The sequence below is a fragment of the Hydra vulgaris genome, chromosome 09 (assembly GCF_038396675.1).
Source record: "Hydra vulgaris chromosome 09, alternate assembly HydraT2T_AEP".
In the NCBI taxonomy this organism is placed as follows: Eukaryota; Metazoa; Cnidaria; class Hydrozoa; order Anthoathecata; family Hydridae; genus Hydra; species Hydra vulgaris.
In genome coordinates, this window is record NC_088928.1 from 38580083 (window position 1) to 38606626 (window position 26544).

The 26544-nt window shown below is 27.2% G+C and overlaps 1 long non-coding RNA gene across 1 annotated transcript; it reads left to right on the top strand.

Moving 5' to 3' along the window:
* The first annotated feature begins 16605 nt into the window (after positions 1 to 16605).
* LOC136084764 (uncharacterized) lies at positions 16606 to 23597 on the top strand. Its single transcript, XR_010640836.1, has 3 exons — positions 16606 to 16741; positions 20105 to 20229; positions 23348 to 23597. It is a non-coding gene; the product is annotated as an uncharacterized LOC136084764 (long non-coding RNA).
* Positions 23598 to 26544: the final 2947 nt, after the last annotated feature.

Genomic DNA, 26544 nt, shown 5'->3' on the forward strand with positions numbered 1-26544 from the left:
ATGAAAATTGCCTAAAATGTTGATAATACAATAGATTGATAACCCTATAAGGTTGATAACACAATAGAAAACACAATCTTTAAACAATAAAGTCTTCCAAAATCACAGTTAAATCTTTAATTTCTAAAAGTATCCTACAGTGCTGGACAAAGAATTAGAAATTTTTATTTTTTGTACAAATTATGTTTTGAATAGCAAATTTATTGCAAAATAACAGCAATGCTTGCACAAAAGTATGTAAGGTATATAACTACATGTACATATATGATAATTAGTTAGTATATGATAAGTTTTTATCATCAAACAGTCTTTAATATTGAGTTGATCCCCCTTTGTTCTTGATGACTTGAGCAACACGTCTTGGCATACCCCGAATAAATTCGGCAGCAAGTCGTTTGAGACGTTCGTCATGGTGCCATACTCGTATCAAAGGTTCCATCAGATCACGTTTGATACGTGAGCGGAGAACACCTTTAAAACTTCGCGCTTTAGTTCGATCCACAATCCCTCTATTGGGTTGAGGTCGGGACTGTTCCCCGTCTAGTCAACTATGCCAAACAGCTATGCCAAGAGTATGAAGAAACGCCATCACTGATTTCGCAGTATGGCATGGAGTGCCATTCTGCATAAATATTTCTCTTCCTTGTCCAAACCATTCCCTCATTTGTGGAAAAGTTGATTTTGGATTTCTGTATTGATCTTGTCTCATAATACCTTCGACATATGAAGCCGTCCTGTACCGAACACGGATATGCAACTCCACACCATAACTTTGTCAGCATGTTTCTATTTGTGGAACCTAATAGTTTACTACTAGGTTCTAGGTATAATAATAGTTTCTTGTATGTTCTTTACTAATTTGGTATAATACTAGTTAAAATATATATATAATACAAAGTATTATATATATATTTTAGAAATTTACGTAAATATGTAATATTGCGTTTCTTTCAAAAATAGTTTTTATGTAAAACTGAAATTTATATTTTTATTTGAGGCTTGTACATTTATTTTTATATAAAAGGATATAAAAGTTCGTCATCCGCCGCCATTTTGGGAGGCCAAAACTGGCTTCTAAAAATTTGCCGAAAACGCTATCCAGTTATTTTTTGAGATCAGTGCTCGCGTACTGTTTTTAAGCAGTACATAGGAGAGAGTAGACTAAAACGATTCTTATTTAAAAAAATGATAAAATCAACTAGCTACAGCCAACCGAAATTTATAAAAAAATATATTTAAAAAAAAAATCATTGCTCAAAAATCAATGCTCTTCAACTTAATATCAGAAATCTAAAAGTGTAATGATGCCTTACTCTAAAAAACATCCATTGAAAAGAAAGACGCTAGGGCCTATTTCACACTGGTGTTAGCCTAAAATGGGATCTTAATTTAACTTTTACTAACTATTAATACTAACAACTATTGCAGCATAATCACAAAGCGTTTGTCCTTACGGTTGTCAGTAGCAGAGAACTTTTAATTTTTTATTATTTTAAGTTAGCTTTTTTTGTAATTTATACAATATTGATTACTCTGGTAAGCTTGGAAGCCAGGTACTGTACTTTTCTAATTTTTGGGTGCTGATTCCGAAAATACCATCAGTTTCTTTCTATCAGGTCAGGTTTCTTTGACATCCACACCACTTCTTTTCACATTTAAACGCATTTTTAATAATACAAAGTCTAGAAAATGACCCCTCAATCTTACAGATATACAGATTCGCTGCAATTTTAATGAGTATATTCATTACCCAATTATATTAATCAAAGCTAAAGCTAATAAAACAAACAGATTGCATTATAATTTTACGGTTAAAGGGGAAAATACAACCAACTAAAAATACGATTTTGAAAATAAAAACAGTTATGATGCTGCATACATATGCAATATAAATGTATATATGTCATTAATGTTAAATTTCATATTATTTGTATTTATTGTGTATACATTGTATTAATTGCACTAATTTTCTAAATTTCACTAAATTTCAAACAATGTTTGGTATAGAATAAATATAGTAATTAAATATCTTGCGTGCACTTGATTTGGTACAGCTTAGAAATCTTTGAAAAAGGTTTTGAAAATCTACAAAGAAGTAGTTTGAATCATTTCAAAGTAAACGAACAATTGTTGTAAGTTTGTTATTATTTTATATACTAATTCAGCATGAGCTCCAGAGGATGCGTAAATAACCCAGACTTGTTCTTCTACATTTGTGGGTTTTTTACTCGTGTAGGACATCGCAAAACAATAACACATTTGATAAAGACCGCATATTTTCATTATTTTGGATGCCCCATAGGTGATTAGGACAAAAAATGGGCCCCACATACTTGCTGTAGTAACTGTTCTTTGGAGCTGGCATCGTAGTTTAATGGTAGGAATATGTTCATAGGGTATGGCGTGAACAACAAAATAATGTGAATGACTTCTATTTTTCCATGAGCAAAATTATTGGACTAAGCTTAAAAACAAGAAACAAAATAGATTATCCCGCTGTAGCACCTGCTATAAAATCAGTTCCACATAGGTCCGAATTGCCAGTTCCCATGCCACCCATAGATAAGCAAATTATAGCACCTTCAGATAAAGATAAATCAGAACAAGAAAATTCTTCATCTGATACTGAATACCAGCCTGAAGAATGTACGTCTGTGCCTCATCTACTCAATCAGCAAGATTTTAATGATTTGGTAACGGACTTATATTTGTCCAAAGACAAGACAGAACTGTTAGCATCAAGACTTAAACAATGGAATTTGGTTGCTGGTGATGTGCAAGTTACATCCTTTTGTAGCCGAAGTTCTGAACTGTAAGTCTGTTTTTAGACTTAGTTCATCGGCTGTGCTTTTGTTCAGATCTTGAAAGAATGTTTTTGCTTTTTGATTTTAAACATAGCCGTGATGATTGGCGTCTGTTTATTGACTCCCGTAAACGTAGTGTAAAGACCTTTTATGTTTGTGGGACAGCCGGACAACACAGGAGTACTATGTGAAAAAGAACTGGCTCCTGCTTGAAACTTTTACTCCAGGACAGCGCAGTGCTAAATTTGTTTCATCAAGGAATCGTTTTATATGAAGTGGTGGCATTTTCCTGCCACCACTTCATATAAAACTAAGACTCGTAAAAAACTTTGTCAAAGCCATGGATCCAGAGAGCAATGGCTTTAACAAAGTGACGTCAAAGTAAAGAAGAGAATATTTTTTGGCTTAACCAAAAAACATATATTTGAAAAACTAATACCATAGAAATATGTTATTGTATTCCAGAATAGAGGCCTTTCACACTCACATAAATTGTTTACAATAGCTGCTGATAATAAAAATCAAAATGCAGATAAATGCCAAATCTGAAGAATTACAAAGAACTTTATGATACTTTTATACGAAAAATAGTCCATGGTGGATGTTTAATATAAGTAGCCACTGCATGGGCAACCGCACAATTTTTTGATGTTTCAGATAGGATAATTTCACACACTGTGCAAACTCCAAACTTAAGTATGTTCATACCTATGCCAAATAAAGAAACCTTGCAAAAATTTGGGATGGCAGAGGCCTGGGAATAAAAAAAGCCCTAAAACGCTTGCCCCCCAAAAGTGAGGGCACTGGTGTAGTAAAATTTTCAACTTTACTATCTTAAACTAAATTTAAATTTCGTAGAAAAATTTGTAAATTACAAAAGTTATGAGTATGCCAAATTTACACCACCTTCTTTTTCTAATTTTTTTTTTTTTTGGGGGGGGAGGGGGTATGAACATACTTAAGTTAGGAGTTTGTACAATGTGTGGAAGTATCCTATCTGAAACATCAAAAAATCCTGCGGGCGCATATGAGCCCCTGCATGGTTGATGGTAGATGCTCAAAAAAGTTTTCTAAACTTTTTATGAAAAAGAACTGTAATAAAAAGTAGGCTTAAAAGAAACAGTGTAGTTATTGTAGGTAATTAGAGGCAGTGTATGTTCGTGGTGAAACATGATACAATTACATTAAAAACAAAATGTTTTAATAATCCCTGGATTACCAAGGGATTCAAAAAATCATCCAAAACTAAACAAAAACTATACATAAAATATTTGAAAGCAAAAATAATAGCTAATGAAAAAGTTTACAAAGATCTCAAAAATCTGTTTGAAAAAATCCAAAAAATTAAAAAAAAACTTACTATTCAAAATTGATTAATAAAGCTAAAAATGATTCGAAACGCACATGGCAAATATTGAAAGAAATTACTGGAAAACAAAAAACACGCTCAATCTCTATGCTACAAATGCTTAAAAATTATATCTCTGATCTCAAAATATATTTGTTATATAAAAGTTATATTTTGAGATCAGTGGTCAATATCAATATCTTGTATGAACCACAAATAATAGCTCATGAGTTCATTAAATATATCACTAAAATTGGATTAACTTGGTCAAGTAAAATACCAAAAACCCAAACCTCATTTTATGATTTTTTGATACCTATTGATAAAGATACTTGATCTTGAGCAGCCGTGGTGCAGTGGAAGGGCACTTGCCTCAGAAAAAAGGGGCCGTGGTTCAAACCCCACCTCTGGGCAAGTCTTGCAACATTGGTTAGGAAGGAGGCGTAAGCTTCCAATTAAATTCTCATCAGCGGTGCTCTGTGAAAAAAAGTAAGAACTTCTTGGGGCACCTAAATGAAATAAAAAAATAAAAAAAAATAATTATCGGCCGAACTATCATTTGATGAGTTTGAGAAAGCTTTCAAATCTTTAAAAAAGAATAAAGCAACTGGTGCAGATGAAATAAACGGAAATATTGTTATAGATTGCTACGAACAATTAAAAAATATTATTTTTAAAATTTTCAGAGCATCTATTCATCAAAGTATTTTTCCATAAAGAAGGCGACCCATTCAATCATAACCTAATAAAATGCTTTTGATACGGTTGATCATCACAATTTAATCTAAAAAATTAAATATTATGGTTTAAACAATAAGATCTTAAAATGATTTGAAAGCTATTTAACAAATCGAAAACTGCTTGCGTATAGTAACGATGGTCAGCAAAGTGAACCCCTAGCATAACCTGTGGTGTTCCACAAGGTTCTATTCTCGGATCACTATTATTTTTAATCTATATAAACAATATAAACCAAGTTCCCAAATTGAAAAGTATAATGTTCAGTGATGGTACTAATCTTTTCTTATCTCATACTGATATTTATGAATTCTTTCAACTACAAACAAAGAACTCAATCATATTTTTAATTGGTTTAAAGCTAATAAATTAACTTTAAATATTAACGAAACAAAGTGGATTATTTTTCACTCCTGCGCAAAAAAATGTTTTTTACCAAATGATATGCCTCAAATTTATATTGATGAAACTATAATAAAAAGAGATACTGTTATAAAATTTTTAGGTCTTGAAGAGAATATTACTTGGAGAAAACATATTGAACATGTATGCACCGAAATTCCCAAAAATATTTGCATTTTATATAAAGCCCCGAATTATCTAAACAAAAAAAACTTAACCTAACTCTATTATTCATTTTTACACAATTATAAAAATAATTAAATAATCGCCTGGGGAAGTACGGAGAAAAGTAAACTACAACATCTTTATCGCCGTTAAAAACATGCAATCCGCGTAGTTAACTATGCGGATCGATTTTCACATTTAAAATATTTTTTTGATTATATGAAGGTACTAGATGTTTATAAACTGAACATGTTTAATGTTTTATGTTTTTTTTTTATATGGAAAAACGATTTATCTTTATTTGTTTTTAACGACCTTTTTTCTTTAAAACCAATAAATAAATAAGCATTAAGAAATAATGTTTTTTTTAAATAAACCTATTTGTAGAACAAAGTTTAATCAATTTTGTTTTGCATATTGTGCACCCCACATTTGGAATAAAACAGTATTAGCAAATTTTGATTCTTCTATTGCTCTTCCTGACTTTAAAACTAAGTTTAAAAAATTCATTCTCTCTATGGAAAACATTCTAAAATTCTATCTTATTATATATTAAAATGTTAGTATACTGTATTATGTTAAGTACGTTAAATTTTAATACGTTAAATCTTCAATATATATATATATATATATATATATATATATATATATATATATATATATATATATATATATATATATATATATATATATATATATATATATATATATATATATATATATATATATATATATTATAAATATATCTTTTTAATTTTAAAGGTTTCGATGATAAGATCCTTATGATCTTCTTTCGGAAACCTAGTTTTATATTGTTAGTACGCTGAATTGTATCATTTACGTAATTGCATTATGACTTATATTATTATGTATCACGACTAACATTGTAAACCCAAAAAAAAAAAAAAAAAAACTATAATTATAGAATATAATTTGAAGTAACCTTATAAATGACCTGTCTGAAGAAAACATATATGTTTTCTAGGAAACTCAAACGAACTTATTTGACACACCATATATTGATCCTTTTAAAAAAAATAAACGGTCCTTTTCAGTTTTACATATAAATATTAGACAAAATTTTGAATAACTAAAAGAATTTTTAAATATTAAAAATTACACGACACCATCGCTCTTTCAGAGGCTTGGCATCATTTTGAAAATTCTCTTGAATCAAATTATATTTATTACTTGTCATTTTATAAATCATAATTTTTAGGAGATATGTTTTTATTAATTTTGAACATAAACATAAGAATTTAATAGACATTTAATTTGATAAACATTCATTATATTTAAACTAAAAATAATGCTTGGGAGTGTGTATAACAGCCCAAATTGGAAATTATTCTGATTGCATGCATTTGTTTATCATTATATTTATTTGTTTAAATAGTTTATATATATATATATATATATATATATATATATATATATATATATATATATATATATATATATATATATATATATATATATATATATATATATATATATATTTAAACAACTTTAAAAAGTATTCTACACAATAGAGTGCTCAATGTTCTTAAAAGAACAGAGCAATTATATATTAGTAGAAAATCACTTAACTATATATATATATATATAACTATATATATATATAACTATATAATATATATATATATATATATAAATATAATGCTTTCTGTATTTTCAAAACTTTTTGAACGTGTAATTTATAATAGAATCTATAATTACTTTAAAATTAGTTAATCAAATAACTAATGGTCTTAAAAAAACAAATTTACTTCAGGAATTTCTATTGAAATCAAAAGCATTTGATACAGTTGACCACTCCATTCTATTAGATAAACTTAAGAACTATGGTATACTAATAAAACTTGCAATTGGATTATAATTTATCTTACCTATAGAAAACTTATAATTAATTTTTATTCAATATACAATCTGGAGTATTAAATGTTTTATGTGGAGTACCCCAAGGATTTATCCTTGGTTCACTCCTATTTTTAATTTATATAAATGATTTTTGCAATGCATCTTCAAAACTGAATTCAGTCATGTTTGCTGATAATACAAATCTATTTTTACTAAAAATGGCATCAAGAAATTATATGCAGACATGAGTAATCAACTGAATAAAGTAAATATTTGGTTTAGGGCTAATAAACTCTCGCTTAACTCAAAGAAAACAAACTATATATTATTCCATAAAAAAACACAAGAAGAAAACCTTCCTTATAAGTTGCTTGACCTCATCTTAATTAATAAATTAATTAAAAAACTGGCCTGTATAAGTTTCTTAGGAAATTTTGTTCATGAAAATTTATCCCGGCTTCCTTAAATAAGATATATTCAATCTAAGATCACCAATGTAGTTGGTATAATGTATCGATTTCGTTTGTTTATCAGTGAAGTCTTAATCTAATATACTTTAGACTACTTCATTGCTTCATCAGCTATGCATATATATTATGGGCAAGTACGCAACCATCAAAACTTAAAATAAAATTATATAACTTACAAGAGCTCGCGTGCAGAATTATTTACTCTAAAAATAAGCGTGAACACGCTATACCTATAATGAAAGATGTGAAAATGATTTATGTTCTTGAAATAAAAATCTATCAGCATTTAACTTTTATGTTTTATTTTACCAATAGTTCTCCTGAAAACTTTAATAACAAGTTTGAATTAAGTAAAAACGAAACAATTATCTTAGAGTAATTATAAGAAATACATGCAAACTACCTCAAAACTTTAATAAATATACTGAATACAGCATTCCATATCGAGGACCAAATATATGGAATATCAAAAAGGATTTAAATGTATGGCAAAGTCATTAAGGTCATTTAAGTTTCTAATAAAACAAAAAAAAATTTTTATTTTAATTTGAGCTTGAGTAACTCTGAAGTTATTTGATTTGATTTTTTCAGTTTTTTTTAATCTCTATTTGATTTACTGATAAGCGCAGCAGTTTAAGGTTATTTAAATTAATAACTATATTCTAACAAAAATATATAGGGGTTCTATGAAAAGATTGCGATGATTTATTGTCATCTTCATCTTCTTCTTTGAGCTCCTGTTTGTTTAGTTCTTTATTTTATAAAGATCATTGTAAAATAGAAAAGTTTATATTTTATATTGTATAAACAAAAACCGTGCTTGTTGACAAGACTTTACTAATAAATTTTTTACTAATAAAATCATTATGATCTTCTTTCAGAAGCCTTGTTTGTTTGTTCTTTTAATATATAGTATTTATCTTACGACAAATGTAAACAAAAAAAACAAAAAAATTGCTAACTTTAGTGTATAATGTTCTACCTTAAAGATTATAATTTTCTACCTTTAAGGGTAGGATATGTGATATAACCTTAGGGTTTTTTTTAGTGTGAAGAATCAGCCAAAGTTAATGCGGATGTCTCATCAAGAACTACGCCGATTGAAACATTGACTTGGTGAAAGTGAAAGGCTATGGAGATTGAGGAAAACATTTGCCGAGCATTGGCATATGAATTTATATTGCATCCTCAAAATTTCTGCAATTGGATTCTTATTGCTTGGAAGAACAAAATATATTATAAATAATAACAGGATTATTCTTAAATGGCTCAAAAATTCGCTGTCTTTACAAAATTGTAACTACAAATTCTAGTTACAGGTAACTACGAGAGAATTTTTGAAGCTAGATAAAAATGCTACATTTAATATTGTTGACAAAAGTATAAAAGTTTAAAAATTTAGATTTCACAAAATTAAAAGTATATTGATCCTATAGTTTTAAACAAATCCGGAAATTTAAACAAGTTCGGAATTCCGTTTAACCATAGTCATAAGAAATAGATAGTCTGGTCACTCGGGCCGTATTATGTGATTTTTCTAATATTCGTTAAAAACACTTGAAAACTGTCGAACGGCTAGGAACAGAGTGCACAAAGTATGGAAACGGAAAAGAGTTCGATAGTGAATTTGATATTGAAACATTATTTTTTTCTTTGGAAAATGATTTTCTTTTTGCAGACGAAAATTTTAATAAAGATTTAGACGCCTTGGTGTTAGAGTTGTCTAGTGAACCTGTTGAAAGCACATTTTCTTGCACAATTTGCTCTAAGAAGTGCATATCTCAAAGAGGCCTTACAAGGCATACAAATTCAAAACATCAAAGTATCTCTTTGGATTTAACATTACAAAATTCTCAACCACCTATTCTTCTCAGCGAATTTAAAAGTCTGCTTGATAAAAGCATTACTACCTTGATTGAAGACGAATGCTATCCTGATTTGTATAGAAATGAGTTAAGAATTAATCATGCAATGCTATTAGAAAATTCACAAAAAACCCTATCTCTATTAGAGGCAACAATAGCTAGTTTTAAAGATAATGGCGATGCAGAAAAGTTTTATCCTCAATTTTACAAAGATATTAATTGTGATGGAGGAATTTTCATTAACAGTCTGACTAAAAAAACAACTAGACTTCTTGGCTATGAACTATGCAATCATGTTTTAGCATTTCTTACAAACTCATTTTTCAATAATTCGTTTGTAAATTCAAATGATTTATCGTCAGATGAACTTTCAGATAGAGATAAAGAAATTATCTTGTATCTAAGTGGTTATGTATTCAGTACATTTTATTGCAGAGTTCGCAGTTCGCGGTTATGGCAGCAAAAGTTAAGCACAGACTGCCTTACACTTCTTAATGCTGGTAAAATAGAACATATTTTTAAGAATCCTGAAACATCCACTAAGTCTTACCAAAAATTTGTAGATGCTAAAAATCGAGGTGGTTTGTGGAAAGTGTCTCCTCCAGTTTTAGAAATCTTTACAAAAGTTGAGCTTCTCTTTCGCCAACAAAGTAATGGTTTTGCAAAAAAAATTGATTCAGAACTGATTGTAACCGAAATTTTAAAAAACAGTGTTGTTATGGCAAGCATATCTGAACTTCATAGTCTTTGCTTAAATCAAGTATCCAAAGAACTGTCTTTAAACTTATTTTATCATCTGGTTACACTTTATGTTAGAGTGAGATCTTTTTCATATGCAAAAGAAAAACTAAGTATCCACAAACTTAAAGAGAATCAAACAAAGTCAAAATCACTCCGTTCGAAAATGAAAAAAACATCAATTGGATTTGAATAAATAGTTTAATGTGATATCACATTCAAAAACGGCTATTTTCATAGCCACAAATTCGTAAAAACATACTTGGCATAGTAACTCAGTTATTTATTTGTCATTAAAAATATTAATTTAAGAAAATGTTTTGATTTGTTTGTGTCAATAAGTCATGGGTAATGCTCATAAGAATTTAAATCCAAAGGACCCTGATCAAAATGTAATACAAAATTCAAATATACACAAAATAGTTTTAAATTTATAATAAACAAATATTTTCAGGTTAACTTTCTGCTCTGATTGATTTGTAGTGAGAGAGAGTGTTGTTTCATTAAGGTCAGAACTGGGAATTTTTATTGTGACACTACCACTAGGAAGATTGCCATCCAAGTTTAAGGAGCTCCTACCTCAGTCAGGTCACCCTACTATAAATTGTATGTATTATATATATACATACATATATATATATATATATATATATATATATATATATATATATATATATATATATATATATATATATATATATATATATATATATATATATATATATGTAAATTATGTTAGTGTATTTTAAAAATAGAGTGCTCAATGTTCTTAAAGAACAGAGCAATAATAAATTAGTAAAAAACACTTATCTAACTTTTTCTTCAACTAGAAGTTTCACCATTGCTGGATCATCTGGAAGAGTTCCCTAAGGAACTCTTCCTGATGATCCAGCTATGGTGAAACTTCAAGTTGAAGAAAAAGTTAGATAAGTGCTTTTTACTAATTTATATATATATATATATATATATATATATATATATATATATATATATATATATATATATATATATATATATATATTATATATATATATATATATATATATATATATATATATATATATATATATATGTATATATATATATATATGTATATATATATATATATATATATATATATATATATATATATATATATATATATATATATATATATATATATATATATATATATATATATACAATGTTACCATACTCAAACTCGTGAAAATTAAAACTTTAAATGAAATTATGGCTAAAAATATCAAAACCAGAAAACAAACATTCAAAAAATTTAGAATTTATATTAAAAAATACTTTATATATGAAAAAAAATTCTAGTCCTCTCTTGTATTAGCTATTTGACATATATATATATATATATATATATATATATATATATTTTTATATATATATATATATATATATATATATATATATATATATATATATATATATATATATATATATAGCACCGCTCTGAGCTTAATCAAGTCAAGCTTAAATTACAACACCATACACCCAAGTAAATAGGTGTCAAATAAAGGTTTTTGTTAAGATTTCTTACTTTAAAGATGATGTAAATATGCTAAGAGCAGACATTAAACCACTGATCTATTGCTTCTAATGCAAACGATCTAACCACTACACATATAAAGGCTCCCCCATGCACCCATTAAGAGGAAGGGACAACAAATTTAGGGAGTTTTTTTCAAATTTTAGAGGTCCTTAAACCAAATTTGATGAACTAATAATCTAATACATTAGGTACATAAGGTAATCAAATGTTTTTTAAAATTATAGTGTCCTAATGACAGTTTTTGGGAAAAATACATTTTTTTATATATCCAGTGGTATATAACCTATGAAAAATAGATGAGGTTTAAGAAAATCACCCAGTATCACCCCTGATTACACGCTAGATCCCAAATACAATTTTATTGTTATCAGAGGCTCTATAAAAATCCTAATATTTAAATAATATCCTTAAAGGTTCTATAAAAAGCATCATTGGTGCTTGTTTACATTGTAACAAAAGTAAAACAAACAAAAAAACAAGTCTGCAAAATAAAATTTTCTATTTATTATTATAACAACGAATTTCTCAATTAACTGATCAATATTTTATGCCATTTAATGTTTTTAAAAAGATTTGTGGCTATGAAAATAGCCGTTTTTATGCAAATTCATTTATTTGTTTTCAGCAGTACAAGGAGACATAAGAGTTTTTTTTTTATAAAATCACTTAAAAAGTTAACTTTTTTTATCAACAGATTTTTCAGAGTAAGTCCATTTTCTGCGTGGTATACGTGTCATACTCTCCTCCATTGACATTTTGTTTGATTCATTCAGACAGTTACCTGCAATTGGGTGAAATATATGTTGATTTCGAATAGTATTATCATTGAATCCAAAATCAAACAAGGAAGGATTATCTTTTCTTCTACCAATTGACCGTTGCTGTCTAAAGTAATTTTCTAAAGGATCTTGACAAAACCTTTCAGTTAATACATAACTTACATTGTTATTAATTAAAAATTTGACAAGTTCAATAACAGAATTAACTGTGATCTTTATACCATCATGGGTTTGCCAAGTAATAAACATATTACTTCTATCACTTTTTGAAAAATTTCCGGGTCTTGATTCAATAGAAAAAAGCCAATCAGAAAGGTATTTTAAAAATTTTTTTTTTAGCCATGTAAATCGAACATCATTAGTATCAGAAAATGGTTTCAAAAATGAGTTGCGTTTTAATATATAATCATTTGTATTACGAACATTTAAGCAATCAAAAAAATCATTAAAATATTTGCAAAACTGTGCAGTTCCAGCAGTATCAGATGGTGCATAGATTTCTAATGCAGTACTACATGAATTACTTAAAACTTGTGCAGCTAAACGAACATTCATAGCTGAAAATGGAGTTATTTTGATGTGCTCAACGGTTAGCTTTGGACATGCATGCAATTGACATTTTAAATCTTCATAAAACAAATCAGTTATATGAGACCATAAAACATGTTGACCCTGATTCCACATGTAACGATTGCTTTTACCAGCTCCAGAATGAGAAAGGCTGTTCCTTACTGTTTTAATTAAATGAGGGACATCACAAATAAAATATATAAACCTTTTATCGCCATCATCAGCAAATAAATTATCAGTGCGGTAAGTCACAACAACATCACCATTATAATCTTCTTTCTCAGTCAGATTAAAATGCATTTAAAAAAATTTTCAATTCGATGATGCTCCATCACAAGTAACTGCTACTACTTTTAAACCAACTGAGATTTCTAAAATGCCAACAGCTTTCCAAAATAGAGAAAATAATTGCACTGATGTAATATTTATAGTAGCAAAGTTTGCAAAGCTGTATTTGAAAGGATTTACAATACTTCTTATTAAGAAAACTAATACATGAGAAGCAAGTTTGTCTGCCTGTTGTAATGTTGCAAAATTAACAATAGGATCGCCTAAATCAACATAACCAATTAATTCTCCAGAATGTTTGTCCCAAACAAGATTTTCTTGAATTTTCATTTCATCAAGAACTAGGACAATAAACTTTTCTTGAGCTGAAAAATGTTCGACTTTATCTTTTAATTCTTTGATTATATTTTTATTAAATCCTAACTTTAGCTTCACATAATTTTTATAGTCACGCAATCGCCTACGACTTGGTAAAACTAAGAAACCAGAATTATTTTTCTCATTTAATCGTACTGCTTCATAAGCAGCTGGTGATTTTGCAGCTAATCCCAAACAGTAACGTATTATTGCTGGATGATAGCGAATCCCTTGTTTTGAGCTTTTTAAATATTTTTGCTGCTCTTCCCAAAACAGGCTCATAAATGGAGAAATCTTGCTTTTATCAGCTCCTGCTATTATTTGAACTAAATCACTTTCAATACTTTTACTTATAGCTAGTGATGAATTTTCAATCTCCTGCTTCATCAAAGCTAATTCCTTTTTTAATTCTTTATTTTCCAGACGAACACTCTGTAATGTAAGCTTCAGACGATTTGGAGGTGTAAATTTAATTGGTGCATTTAATTTAGCAGGGATACAAGCATTGGCAACATTTTTTTTTAAACTTATGATTTCTTTTTTTTCAATGCTTTTGCATCGAGAACAGCATAACACTAACTCAATCAGCATAATACATGACTGAGATCGAAAATACTCTGTCTGATTTAAGGGAAACTCATTCCTAGATGAAAATAAATCAAACTTTTTTGAAATACAATGTTTAATATACAGATTTGACTTTAATGTGAATATATCAGTTATTCCAGAACACAGGCTAAATGAAGTAACAACAGAAATAAGATTTGAAGCTGAAATATGTTGCATTGACCTTTTATATTTTCTATATATTAAATGATCATCTGGAATAAGCCAAGAATATACACGAATGGTAAAAGCAAGACTATCATCAACATATATTTCATATAGAGGACATAAGTGGATTATGTCATAAAGTTTAAATTCTGCCACAACAGGACTCACACTCACTGTCCAGTCACAAATCTTTAACTTGCTAATACGATTAAGGAACTCTTCGTATGATTTATATATGGGTTTAAAAGTAATAATACTATTTGAAATCATAGAAGCATCTCTTTTAGCAACGATTGAAGATGCAGATTCCCTTTGTATAGGTATTGATGATATAAAACTTTTTTTTGGTAGACAAATAGGGCGCTACTGCAGTTTCTCCCCCCCCTTTTTTTTATTGCAGAATATGATAGAGAATTTTATGCTGATTATGAATCGTATAAAAACATAGGTCTGAAAACCAACAAAAAGTGCTCTAAATTGCTGTTGAAGTTTAAAAAATTATACTAAAAAACGCTAATATTCGCCATTTTTTCATACTCAGTTATAAATAAAATTCTTTTCAACGATAAATTTAAAAAAGCCTGGTTTCTATCAAAAATGTAAAGCAAAACTATTAAAAAATGCTGAGCGCATCATTTTCTGGTTTATCTCTGACCCAAACCCTAACCCTGTCTCAAATCATGTACTTTTAATCGCGCCAATCCCTATTTGTCAGTCGATATATGTGCATTTAGTTGTGCCAATCCCTATTTGTCAGTCGATGTATGTACATTCAATTGCGCCAATCCCTATTTTTCAGTCGTTGCATGTACATTTAATTGCGCCAATCCCTATTTGTCAGTCGATTTATGTACATTTAAAAAGCAAAATCTTAAATTAATTTTTAAAAAATTAATTAAAAATATATAAAATATATTATTAAAAACATTTAATTTAAATATAATTTAATTTTGACGACAATAAAAACCGGGTTGCATAATTAAAAAAAGATTTTCTAACCGATTGATTTCAAAATGTAAACTTTGATGTAAAACGTTTTAAAAAATGGCGAATATTAGCGTTTTTTAGTGTAATTTTTTAAACTTTAACAGCGAATTAGAGCACTTTTTGTTGATTTCCAGACCTATGTTTTTATACGATTCTTAATCAGCATAAAATTCTCTTTCATAATCAGCAATAAAAAAAAAGGGGGGGGAGAAACTGCAGTAGCGCCGACAAATAGTCGGTAATGATCCAGGTTTTAGTGACTTTCTGCTATCGTTATGAAGTATCATTTCTGGAAGATAATGCTTTTCACAAATAAACAGATTCTTACTTTCTATTTGAGCCTTCAAATTCATATCTTGAATACGATCTTTAAGAATAATGGCTATTAGATTTTTCCTCCAAGAAGTATTAAAACTATCGTTAGATGCAGGAATTTTAAATATTGAAACTCCCTTATGCCTCCTAGAAGTACTGCATCCATAAATAGAACAATTAGCACCAGGCATTTAAAGAATTGGATGAAGAAGATGCAATTTAAACAAGCAGATCGTAGAAAAACAATCGATGAAAATAAATTTTGTGCACTCTGCGGCGGACTGGACACTAAAAAATTGCTAACAAAGAGTTGATCAAAGGAATACCGCAAGTGGCCAGACTATCTATTTCTTATGACTATGGTTTAACAAGGCATTAGAATCTAATCTTCGAATCCGAGACCTCTCTATTTTGATCCGGAACCTGAATTTCCATAACTAGTTGACAATCAAGACTCTGGAAATAGTTATTTAAAAACCTAATTTTCATAATTGCCATAAATATTATAATAATACTTCGGGATTTAGAATCCGGATTTGCTTTCATAATAGGCTGATCACAAGTTTTAAGGGTCTTTTTATCCGTAAAAACTGGTTAAACAAGTCACAATGATCAATTTTTGAGCGCTTTCATTATATCAATTGCATCTAGTTTTATGCCATAGCTCAACTTTGATAGTTTTAAAAGTTTTATATCCTGCTAAATCGTTTTCATCATAATGTCGTAAGTATTTTTTTTGTGAATAATATCTTAGTATATAAATGTTTAAAAATAATGGTTAGAGTTTTTTCTTTTTAATAATAAAATAAATTTCAAGTATTTCAAACCTAGTCAACTTGATAACATTCTACAAGATATTAATATCTTTCATTTTAAATTATAAATTAAAATCCCATTATTTATTAACTATGATATTTACAAAATTTTCAAGAGTTCTTTATTTAGATTTTCTGTCCCACTATATGTCAGTCTTGAACCCCCACCAAATAATGAGTAGTGAGTCAACACAACAAATTGATTTATAGCAGATTTTTACGGAGAGACCATTTGTATATGTCTAATTCTAAATTTAAAAATAAATTGTTTACTTATTTAATTATTCCTTGAAATTAATTTTATAAATTTATTATTTGTTGTATTTAAATTTTTAAATTTTATAAGTTAACTATAAAAAAGAAATAACAATAAGCAGTTAACATTAAATGTATAACTTTGCTATAATAATCAAAATGAATATATAAGCTTACTTGACACAGGTGTTTAATTATAACAAAAAAACGAATTTCATCAATGCATTTTAAATGTTTTATTATGACAAAATACAAATTTTATTCAATGCATGTTAAGTGTTATAAGCAATATCTGGCACTAATGTTTCTTATTTTCTATAATTTATTGATAGTTATTTTGTTTGTATGTCCTATATGAGTTATCAAAAACTATTTGTAAATAAAAAGTTTATTTTTTACAGAATAAAATTTATTACATTTAATACTATATGTAGATGAAAGCAATTAACATGTTAAGATATACAAACATGTGTGTAAAATAAGAATATATTATAAATATACAATGATGTGATGTAGAGAAGGTTATGGACAACTTTTGGGGAAAAAATAAGACTTTTAGGTTAAAGAAACAATCAAATTTAGAACCCTGAGTCCTTATGAATAAAGAGGCAAGGACTCTAGGACTCCAGGTTTAAAAGCAATAGATTCCAAGTAGTAAGCAACTGGAGTGATATTTGACTGAATTTGATAAAAGATAAGTGGTGTTGGATCTTAAGCATTTTCTTTTCTTAAATTATCATACTCCTACATTTACCTTTTTCTCTTAAAGTTGCTATCTCTCGAAATGCTGGCACCCAAATTATTTGCATCCTTATTCTCAACATATCTTTGTTTGATACATTTACTATTCCTAATCTGTTTAAGATCATGACTTCTTATCTATCTTGTTAGAGTCACAACACACATTGATCTGATTATCATCTTCTGTATTGGCAAATATGATAAACGATATAAATACGAGAGTTTTTAAAATTGGAATAGCCCCTTCATTTTTTCATGTTTAATACAAATGGATTTAAAATGCGAGTAATGACGTAAACTTATTTTATAAATTACTGCAGAAATTATATTGCATATCATGAATATTCGATATGCTTATTCTGATTAGAACTTTTTAGGAAAAAAAAAGTGTATAAAATAAGAATATATTATAAGTATCAGTTAAAAATTTATTTTGATTTATTATCAGTCGAAATCAGTTGAAATCAAAATAAGTCAGTAGCATTTAGTACTAATCAGTCGAAATCAAAATAAGTCAGAAGCATTTAGTAATAAATACTATCATAAACCTCGAATATAATACTTTGTTTAGTGATTTATTGTTAATAAAATAAAAGAATGTCAAAATAGTTAAAGCTTTTGTACAATTTTAAATTTGGTTGTAGCAATGAAAATAATTTTGAATTTATTTGTGTTGATTTTACTGCGTATGTTTTTAAAAAAAGAAAGCTGTCCCGTTAAGAAACCAGAGTGTTCTAATTTCAGAAACCAGTTGCCTTTATTGGAACAAAATGGTGTCTAGACAAAACCAAATTTATTTTCAATAATTTTAATTTAATTTCAATAATTTGTATTAATCAACTCAATTGTGATAAATGTTTCACTGTAAAACAAGGAGCCCATTTGCAAAACACACTAAGTAAACTGGTTATGAGAAAACAATGAGAAATAATATTTTTAGTTGTGCATCCACAGAAATTTTCTTTGTCTGTTTTTAGGACCAAAATTTCTTTAATTCAGGCAATTCAGAAAAGGTGTATGAGCACGCTGTAACTGACCATGCTTATAGTTTGATGTTTTAATTTAAATGCAATTAAAAACTTGTCATGTTATGAATAACTTTAGGTTGTTGATCTTTTCTAAAGTTTTTAATTTTTACGTGAAGACTTTAAATAAAATAAAAAAGTAATTATAATGATTGCCTGAAATAAATGCATTTTGTGTTAATTAACCTGTGTTATATTTTAATTTTTTTAGGTAGGCTTGTATTTTTAATGATAAGTTTAAATATTTGAAACTATTTTTCCATGTCTTTCTAAAAAATCTTTTAAAATCTTTTTTTTTTAGTTACTTCAAGTTATGAATAAGTTTGCAACTTTTTTGGGGGGAAAAAATGTTTATGCAATTTAAAATATTCTATATAAAATTTTTTAATTATTTAAATTAATAATTTTAATAAGTTTTGGAATTTAATAAACATTTATCAAACAATCATTAGAAGTAATTTGCAAAAGCGTTTCAAAACTTGGAAACGTTTTAAAAGATCAGTTTTTAAATAAATTTTAAACACAATTAAAAACATAACAAAAAGTAATATTCGCTTTGAGTTTTATTTAAGTCCTTATAAACTTTCAAATTTTAAGGAACTATTTTCTTTTTTCTTTCTTTATTTTTTTAAGTTTTCTTCCTAGTTTGAGTTTAGCTTAGTGTTTCCTTTTTTAGCGCATTTCTGAAATGTTTAAAACATCTAAACAAGCATAATCAAGTTGTAAAAAAATAAAAAATTTGTGCGCCATTTATGTTCAAACCTGTAATTTGTCTAATATTTAAATAGATGATACTTCAGTATATAGAATGTGGAAATAGAGCTAACTCAATTTTTTTTTTTGTGACTCAGCACGTTTTGGAGATGGCTCCTCAAACCATCTTTATGTTTGAGGTTAAGGTTTAGCAGGGACCCCAGTCACTTACTAGTTCAAATCATTTCATGAATTTTTTTCTTATTGTAGATTATAACTCGCCCAACATTTTTGGAGCTCCTGGACACCAAAAACCAGGAGTAAATAAAGATTTAAAGCCGGAATCCTATTGAGACTTCACATCCCTGCTATGCATTGTTTTAATTTATAAATATTTTAAGTCTTTTTTATTATTTCTTTCCTATTATTTTCAGCTTAAACACGTTTCCAATATTTTTCACATTCAAATTAAACTCAATAACTGTAAAAAATTAAAAAAAAAACACAAACATTGTTTTATCCCGCTAAAATTTGAAAATTGTTTTTCTTGTTTTCAGGTAGTTATTGGGTTTAATTCAAATATGAAAAATTGTGTTAAAGGGAAAATGAAAGTTTTGTGCAAAAAAGTTGTTTGTAATTCATCTTGACCATCAGGAAACAATGGTAGATAATGAAAAGTATAGTAAGTTTTTTTTTCTTCTAAAAAAAAGCATAAAAAAATTTATTTATATCAGCCATATTGGGTTCGTTATGTGTGTGTTAATATTTTTTAATTTATATAATAATGGTAGTTTTTAACAAAAGGTTGGGTTAGTTTGCTTCTGATGACTAGTCATATTTTAAAGCCTTATCAAATATTTTGATAAAATCTAAAAGTTAAGATAACACAGAAATAGGACAAAAACCAATAAGCAAAGCAACAAAGTGGAAAATATTAAGTATGATGGATAGCTCTATGACCAGTAACAGAAATAGCTACTAGATTAAAAATTTCAGTGAATTGTGTCAGAAATGTTCTACAAATGTTCATATACAATTAAAAACCTTTAACTTTATTTGTTTTAGAATTAGGTGAACTTTAAAAAAGTGGAAGGAAGTTATTTTCAGTAATAAAAGTAACTTTAAAGAAATAAATAGAAAAAGTTCTTATTAAAAAGATAAAATCTAAAAAGTATACTAATCACTATTACAAGATTTTACCATGACAACAAGAGTGTCAGTAACATAGGCTGCTTTAGTTTCAACAGAGTAGGTGTGTAACATTTTTACAATCCAAATAAACTACACCTATATAAAGATGCTAACAATTAGTGGGAGTTTCTACAAATGACGTCTTGACACACAGCTTGTACAGTGAAAGCATGGATAAAAGAAACAAGATAGATTCATTCCCCTGTCCACCTCAATCACCATGTTTAAGTCCTATAAAACATATTTGGAGTTTGATAGAAAAAGAATTATACAAGGTCCGATTAAGATTTAATAATATAACAGGAACGAACTTAGACCTGTTTTAGTACCGCTGGAGCGGTATGGGCCGCAAGAAAAGCTCCCAAAGAATATTTTTTAATTTTTCTTATGCTTTTTTTATTAAAAATAAAAAAAAATTCGGTTTTAAATGCAGTAGTATATAAACAATTTTCAGTTTATTTTAGCTACCTTATTTTTTCTTCAGGTCAATAAAATGAATTCAAAAGAAATTGCATTTTAACATAATTATGTGACGTACATGTCCTTCAAGTTTTTAAAAGTAAGTTTTGTAAAAACATTGGTTTTTTTAAACCAATGTTCAATTAGTGGTTACTAATTGAACGTTAGTTTTAATAAAATGAATGTTTTTTTAAAATTTAACTTTAAAAACTTGTAGCAAAATTTTATAACAACAGAATGTACAAAAAATTTGCTTTTTCTAAAGATAAAACGATTTTAAAATATCCATTCCAAGTATATTTAACTTTTGTTTTTTGGCAATTAAGAGTAAACTGCTTTTGATAATAAATGAACAAAAGTAAAAACTTTCCATCTTTTTAATTTTTGAATGAATGAACTTTTGATCTTAACCTTGCTATTTTAGTTTACACGAGGAAAACAAAAAAAAAAATGAAACTTTCCTAGAAAATTTTGATTCTTTTACACATTCTTTTATACCTTTAAAATAATAAAAATTACGATTACAATAACTTAATAAAAGTTGCATTAGGATCTGTTTAACATAATTTATAGTAAATGTAAATAAAAAAAGTTTGCTTTTTTTTTAATCTGTTATTAACTTTAAAATTTTTACGTTTTGCTATTTTTATTAATTTGCTGTTTCTTTTTTGTTATAAAAAATAACATATAACTAGAAATTAACTAGAGAAAATAAAAAGAAAACCAAACTTAAACTAAAATTCAGTAAAATAAATTATTCTTTCCATAATAGAATGACGTTTTTTTACTATAATTATTCTTGAATAATTTATTCGTAGTAAAATATAAGTTTTGTTGCATATCCGCATAATATTAAAATTCAAGCATGATCATTTATCATATAAAATTTATTGCAGTCACTGGTTCTTTTGGTCTAGGTGGTCTATTATAAAATGCAACTAGCATGATGTCACTTTTGTTTCTACTCACCCACCCACCATGTTTTGTCATGTTTTCAAGAAACCCACTTACTTTCAAACGTGATATAATAATACAATGGCTCCTTACTAAAATTATCTAAAAATGTTTTATATTAAAGTATGTATTTTTTATGATAAATTTGATATTTTAAAATAACTTCAAGTTAAATGTTTTGATAATATGTGAAAAGGTTTTCTAAAAGTAACAATTACTTTTACAAATTGTTATAATAATATTAAAGACGTTTTATTTAAATTATTAAAAAGTATTTTATAAATTTATTAATAAAAATATAATATCTTATTTTAGTCAATCCGTTTTTTTTCAATCATTTCATTCTCCGTTATGTAGATAGGCTTTAATTTTTTTAGATTTAAGTTAATTTTATTTCTCTATCAAGAACATTACACTTTATTTTACACTAAAAAATTATTTTTTGATTGAACGGAAGAGGTGCGCAACTGCACACTTTTCCCGGAAGGTTTTTATATATTTGCATACACCTATAGTTTGGCTTACGAAGACAAGTTTTTTTAAAAAGTAAATTTACATGAACAAAAAAATAAAAATGTTTAATAGTTTTGTAAAGTAATTTTTTCTCAATAAGTATATATTTTTTGTAAAAAAAATCACATGAACACTTTATTAATGCTTAGCAGGGATTGAATAATACAATTTCTATAAATTAAATGATTCAAAATTTTGTTTAATATGTATATCACAATATATGTGATTATAATATAAAAACTACAATTAGTATGAGTTTTTTTTCTTTATTTTTATGTAATTATTGTAATTTATATAAATCCAACATACATATGTATACAAAGTAGCATAATAGGACTGTTAAAATAAGGTTAAAATATTGTTGAACAGTCACATTGTGTTGTTTATATAATGTTCAACATGTTCATAATGTGTTATTAGTGTGAGTATACTTGAAGAATTTTTTTTCGATCCTCAAATATTAGATATTACTTAAAATGGTATTTATCTTTCACTTTTTTTACACTATATTAAAAATTATATTTTAATAAAAATGTTAGGTAAAATTGAAGAGAATAAATGCATTAAGTTGCTGATTTTATTAAATTAAAATATTAATTGTTTTAGGTGTTAAGATGTTTTTGTAAATTAGTAAATAATGTTTTAGTAATCTATGGAACAATAAATATACATATATTTTTTAGGCTTCTTGCCAAACCGAAAAGTGAACTCACATTTGAAGAGTTAAAACAGCGAGAAGAAGAAGAATTTAAAACTGGTCCTCTATCTGTCCTTATGACTTCTGTAAAAAACAACACTCAAGTTCTTATCAACTGTAGAAACAATAGGAAACTACTTGGTAGGGTCAAGGCATTTGACAGGCATTGCAACATGGTTCTTGAAAATGTTAAAGAAATGTGGTATGAAATTCCTAAAACCGGCAAAGGAAAGAAAGCTAAACCAATCAACAAAGACAGATACATAGCAAAGATGTTTTTGCGTGGTGACTCAGTAATATTGGTTTTAAAAAACCCAATAGCTTCGGCGAAGACTTAAAAATGAAAATATATACTTTGTTTACTATCTAGTTTATATTATAAGTTGTATACTATAACATTTTTTATGACCCTAAACGTTGACAACTCGTTTAGAGTGAGCAATGGAAGAGAACGGAATAAGACTAACTTTTCAATTCTTTGAGTTTATTTGAATTAAACAAGAGCATTTCACCTGTTTTTGAAACTGCTTCGCACTTATGTCAATAATTGAAAACTTGTACTTAGATGATGCTTAGTTGCATTAATTAATTTAGTTTAATATTACAGATATGTATTAAGCAAGCAGTTTAAATAAAAAAGTTCGAATTTTGTGTTCAAGTTTTCAGTTGCCGCTAAATCTTTTATTTCTTTCTATATGAATAATGCGTTTGAAACTTGTGTATTATTGTCTAGACGGTGCATCTCGATTTTGTTATCGTAAACAAAATTAGTTGACAATCTGTATATTCATGGCAACGCACAGTGATCAGGAATATCTTAAAATTCTAGACCGAAATTAATTATTTTTGAAAATATTTGTTCAAAATTACTGAAAATTTGCTCTATAATGATAAAAAAAGTAGAGAAGGAACGAAGAATATAAATTTTTAGAAAATGGTGGTCGGGGGGGGGGTTTATAAAAGAAATGTATTCAAAAAATAAATTTTAAATTCTTTCCTCAATAATTAGATAAAGTTGATATTTAGTTTACATCTTTTTTTACATTTAGTTTACAACTTTACATCTATTTCATATCAAAATGAAAGAAAAATTATATTAACTTTAGCATGCATGCATATACTATACATATATGCATGCAAAAGTTAATATAATTTTTGTATATAATGCTTTTTTTTATTTTTTTGCAATTTATATCGTCACTATATTTTACACACAATTAACTTTAATCTATTTATAAATACAAGCATATTTATATGTATATATTTAAAAATAAGATAAAAATTAAAATAATGATAGGAGCAAGTAGAAGACTGCAGTTTTTTCATCAAGCTCCTTCATTTGCAACTTTTCATTAAGTTTCACGTGACAAAAAATTCATAAATAAAAATAAAGCTAAAATTAAATTCAAAGCTTTGTACGTAACAATCTGATAGATGAGTTTATACATAAACTATTTGTATTGTGATATAGTCATCGTTTTTAGTCATCCAAAAGGGATGTAATGATATATATATTTTTATTAAAAAGTTTTGTTCTGGAAAAACTCTTAAAACATGAAAATTAAAGGTTATTTACGTTGCTAATTTTTTTTTTAACAAATGAGCTTTTTATAACTACATTATTCCTAAATGGGGCAGCTAACTTTTTTAGTTTCTAATAGAATGATACAAACTCTCTTTAAAAAAAGAATTGACTTAGTGAAGAAAGTCTAAGGTAAAAAGTCCTAGCTCTCTGAAAATCGGTTTAAACTTGTTAAATTAGCATATTTTTTAAAAATTAATTTCTTTAAAGATGTATAAATACATATTTCAAATATTTTATTAAATTAAGATAAAGTTATCTTATATCTTTATATATAATGAAAATGAAAAGTTTTGTATATAGGGAGAAAATTAAGTTTGATAATTATAAAATTTTCATGATAAAAAAAAGCTGTTTTCGTAATTTTTCAAACGTAAATTAACGTTTAAATCTATTATTTCAGTACTTATTTTTTTATACCGTTAGAATCATAATTAACTCAAGAAAATAGTTAGCTAATAATATTATTTAAATTGCGCTACTCAAAAAACTGTATTTTGGCCTAATTTTAAGTGTTTTCACTGTGCAACAAATCACTGTGCAACAGTTTAAACTGAACATTATGCTGAAATGTTATTGAACGTTATGCAGAGTCCACAATTTCCGCCAAATTAAGATATTGGTGTCACCCGACAGAGAAAGGTCAATTCTATACTCTACTAAATCCGCTCAGGCGGCTTACATACTATAATTCACAGTAATTGCCTCACAAAATATTTGTTTTGTATAGATTCGATCATTCAACATTTAGACGAAAGTGCCTTTATCTCAGTCTTAGTCTTTTTGTAGCAGGCTGCTTTCTGCATAACTTCGTTCAATTGTACCTCTTTCAATATTGAATCCGAATCCTAAAAAAAAAATAATTTAATTTTGGTTAAAATGCACCCTTTTAATAAACGCTAATCGTTTCGAACACGGTTTTAAAATTTTCAAAAACATTTTGCGACAGAAAAGATGTTTATGATGAAGTCACTATCCCATTGATATCTTTAAGTTTTGTTTCTATAAATGTTAACAAAAAAGGCTATATGAAAATTTTAGGTCGTTAGAAAGAATAACTTTTCAGCATACTGGACACTCAGTAATTTTTATGAAAGAAAAATGGTACGAGAAGCATAACACACGGTAAAAGAATCAAATTCGACCATAATACCTCTGGTCAAATTCAGAAAAACACATGCGAAATAAGCCTAATTCTAGTATTAAAGACGCATCTTTACCAACACTTTTATGATTTAGTATTTAGAAACTAATTGAATTACTTATAATTAAATTAATTTTTTTAACTCATTAAATTAGTCGATTGACTGTTAAACAATATGTAATATAGTTTTACTAGTAATTGATTTTTTTAACGTTTATATCTACCACAAGAAAACGATTGCATTACTTAAACACATTGCACTCATCAAAAATAAGCTCGTATGTAGTTTTTTGCTCGTAACAAAATCTACAGCAAAGTTTCATAATCTCTATTTTGGTAGTAAGATAAATTTTTAATTGAGTGCAAGAAAACTAGTTTTACAAAAACAGAAGCTGATGGTGTTGAAACTGTAAAATCAATTGAAACTTTATACTCTTAAGTAACTGTTTAGCTGTCA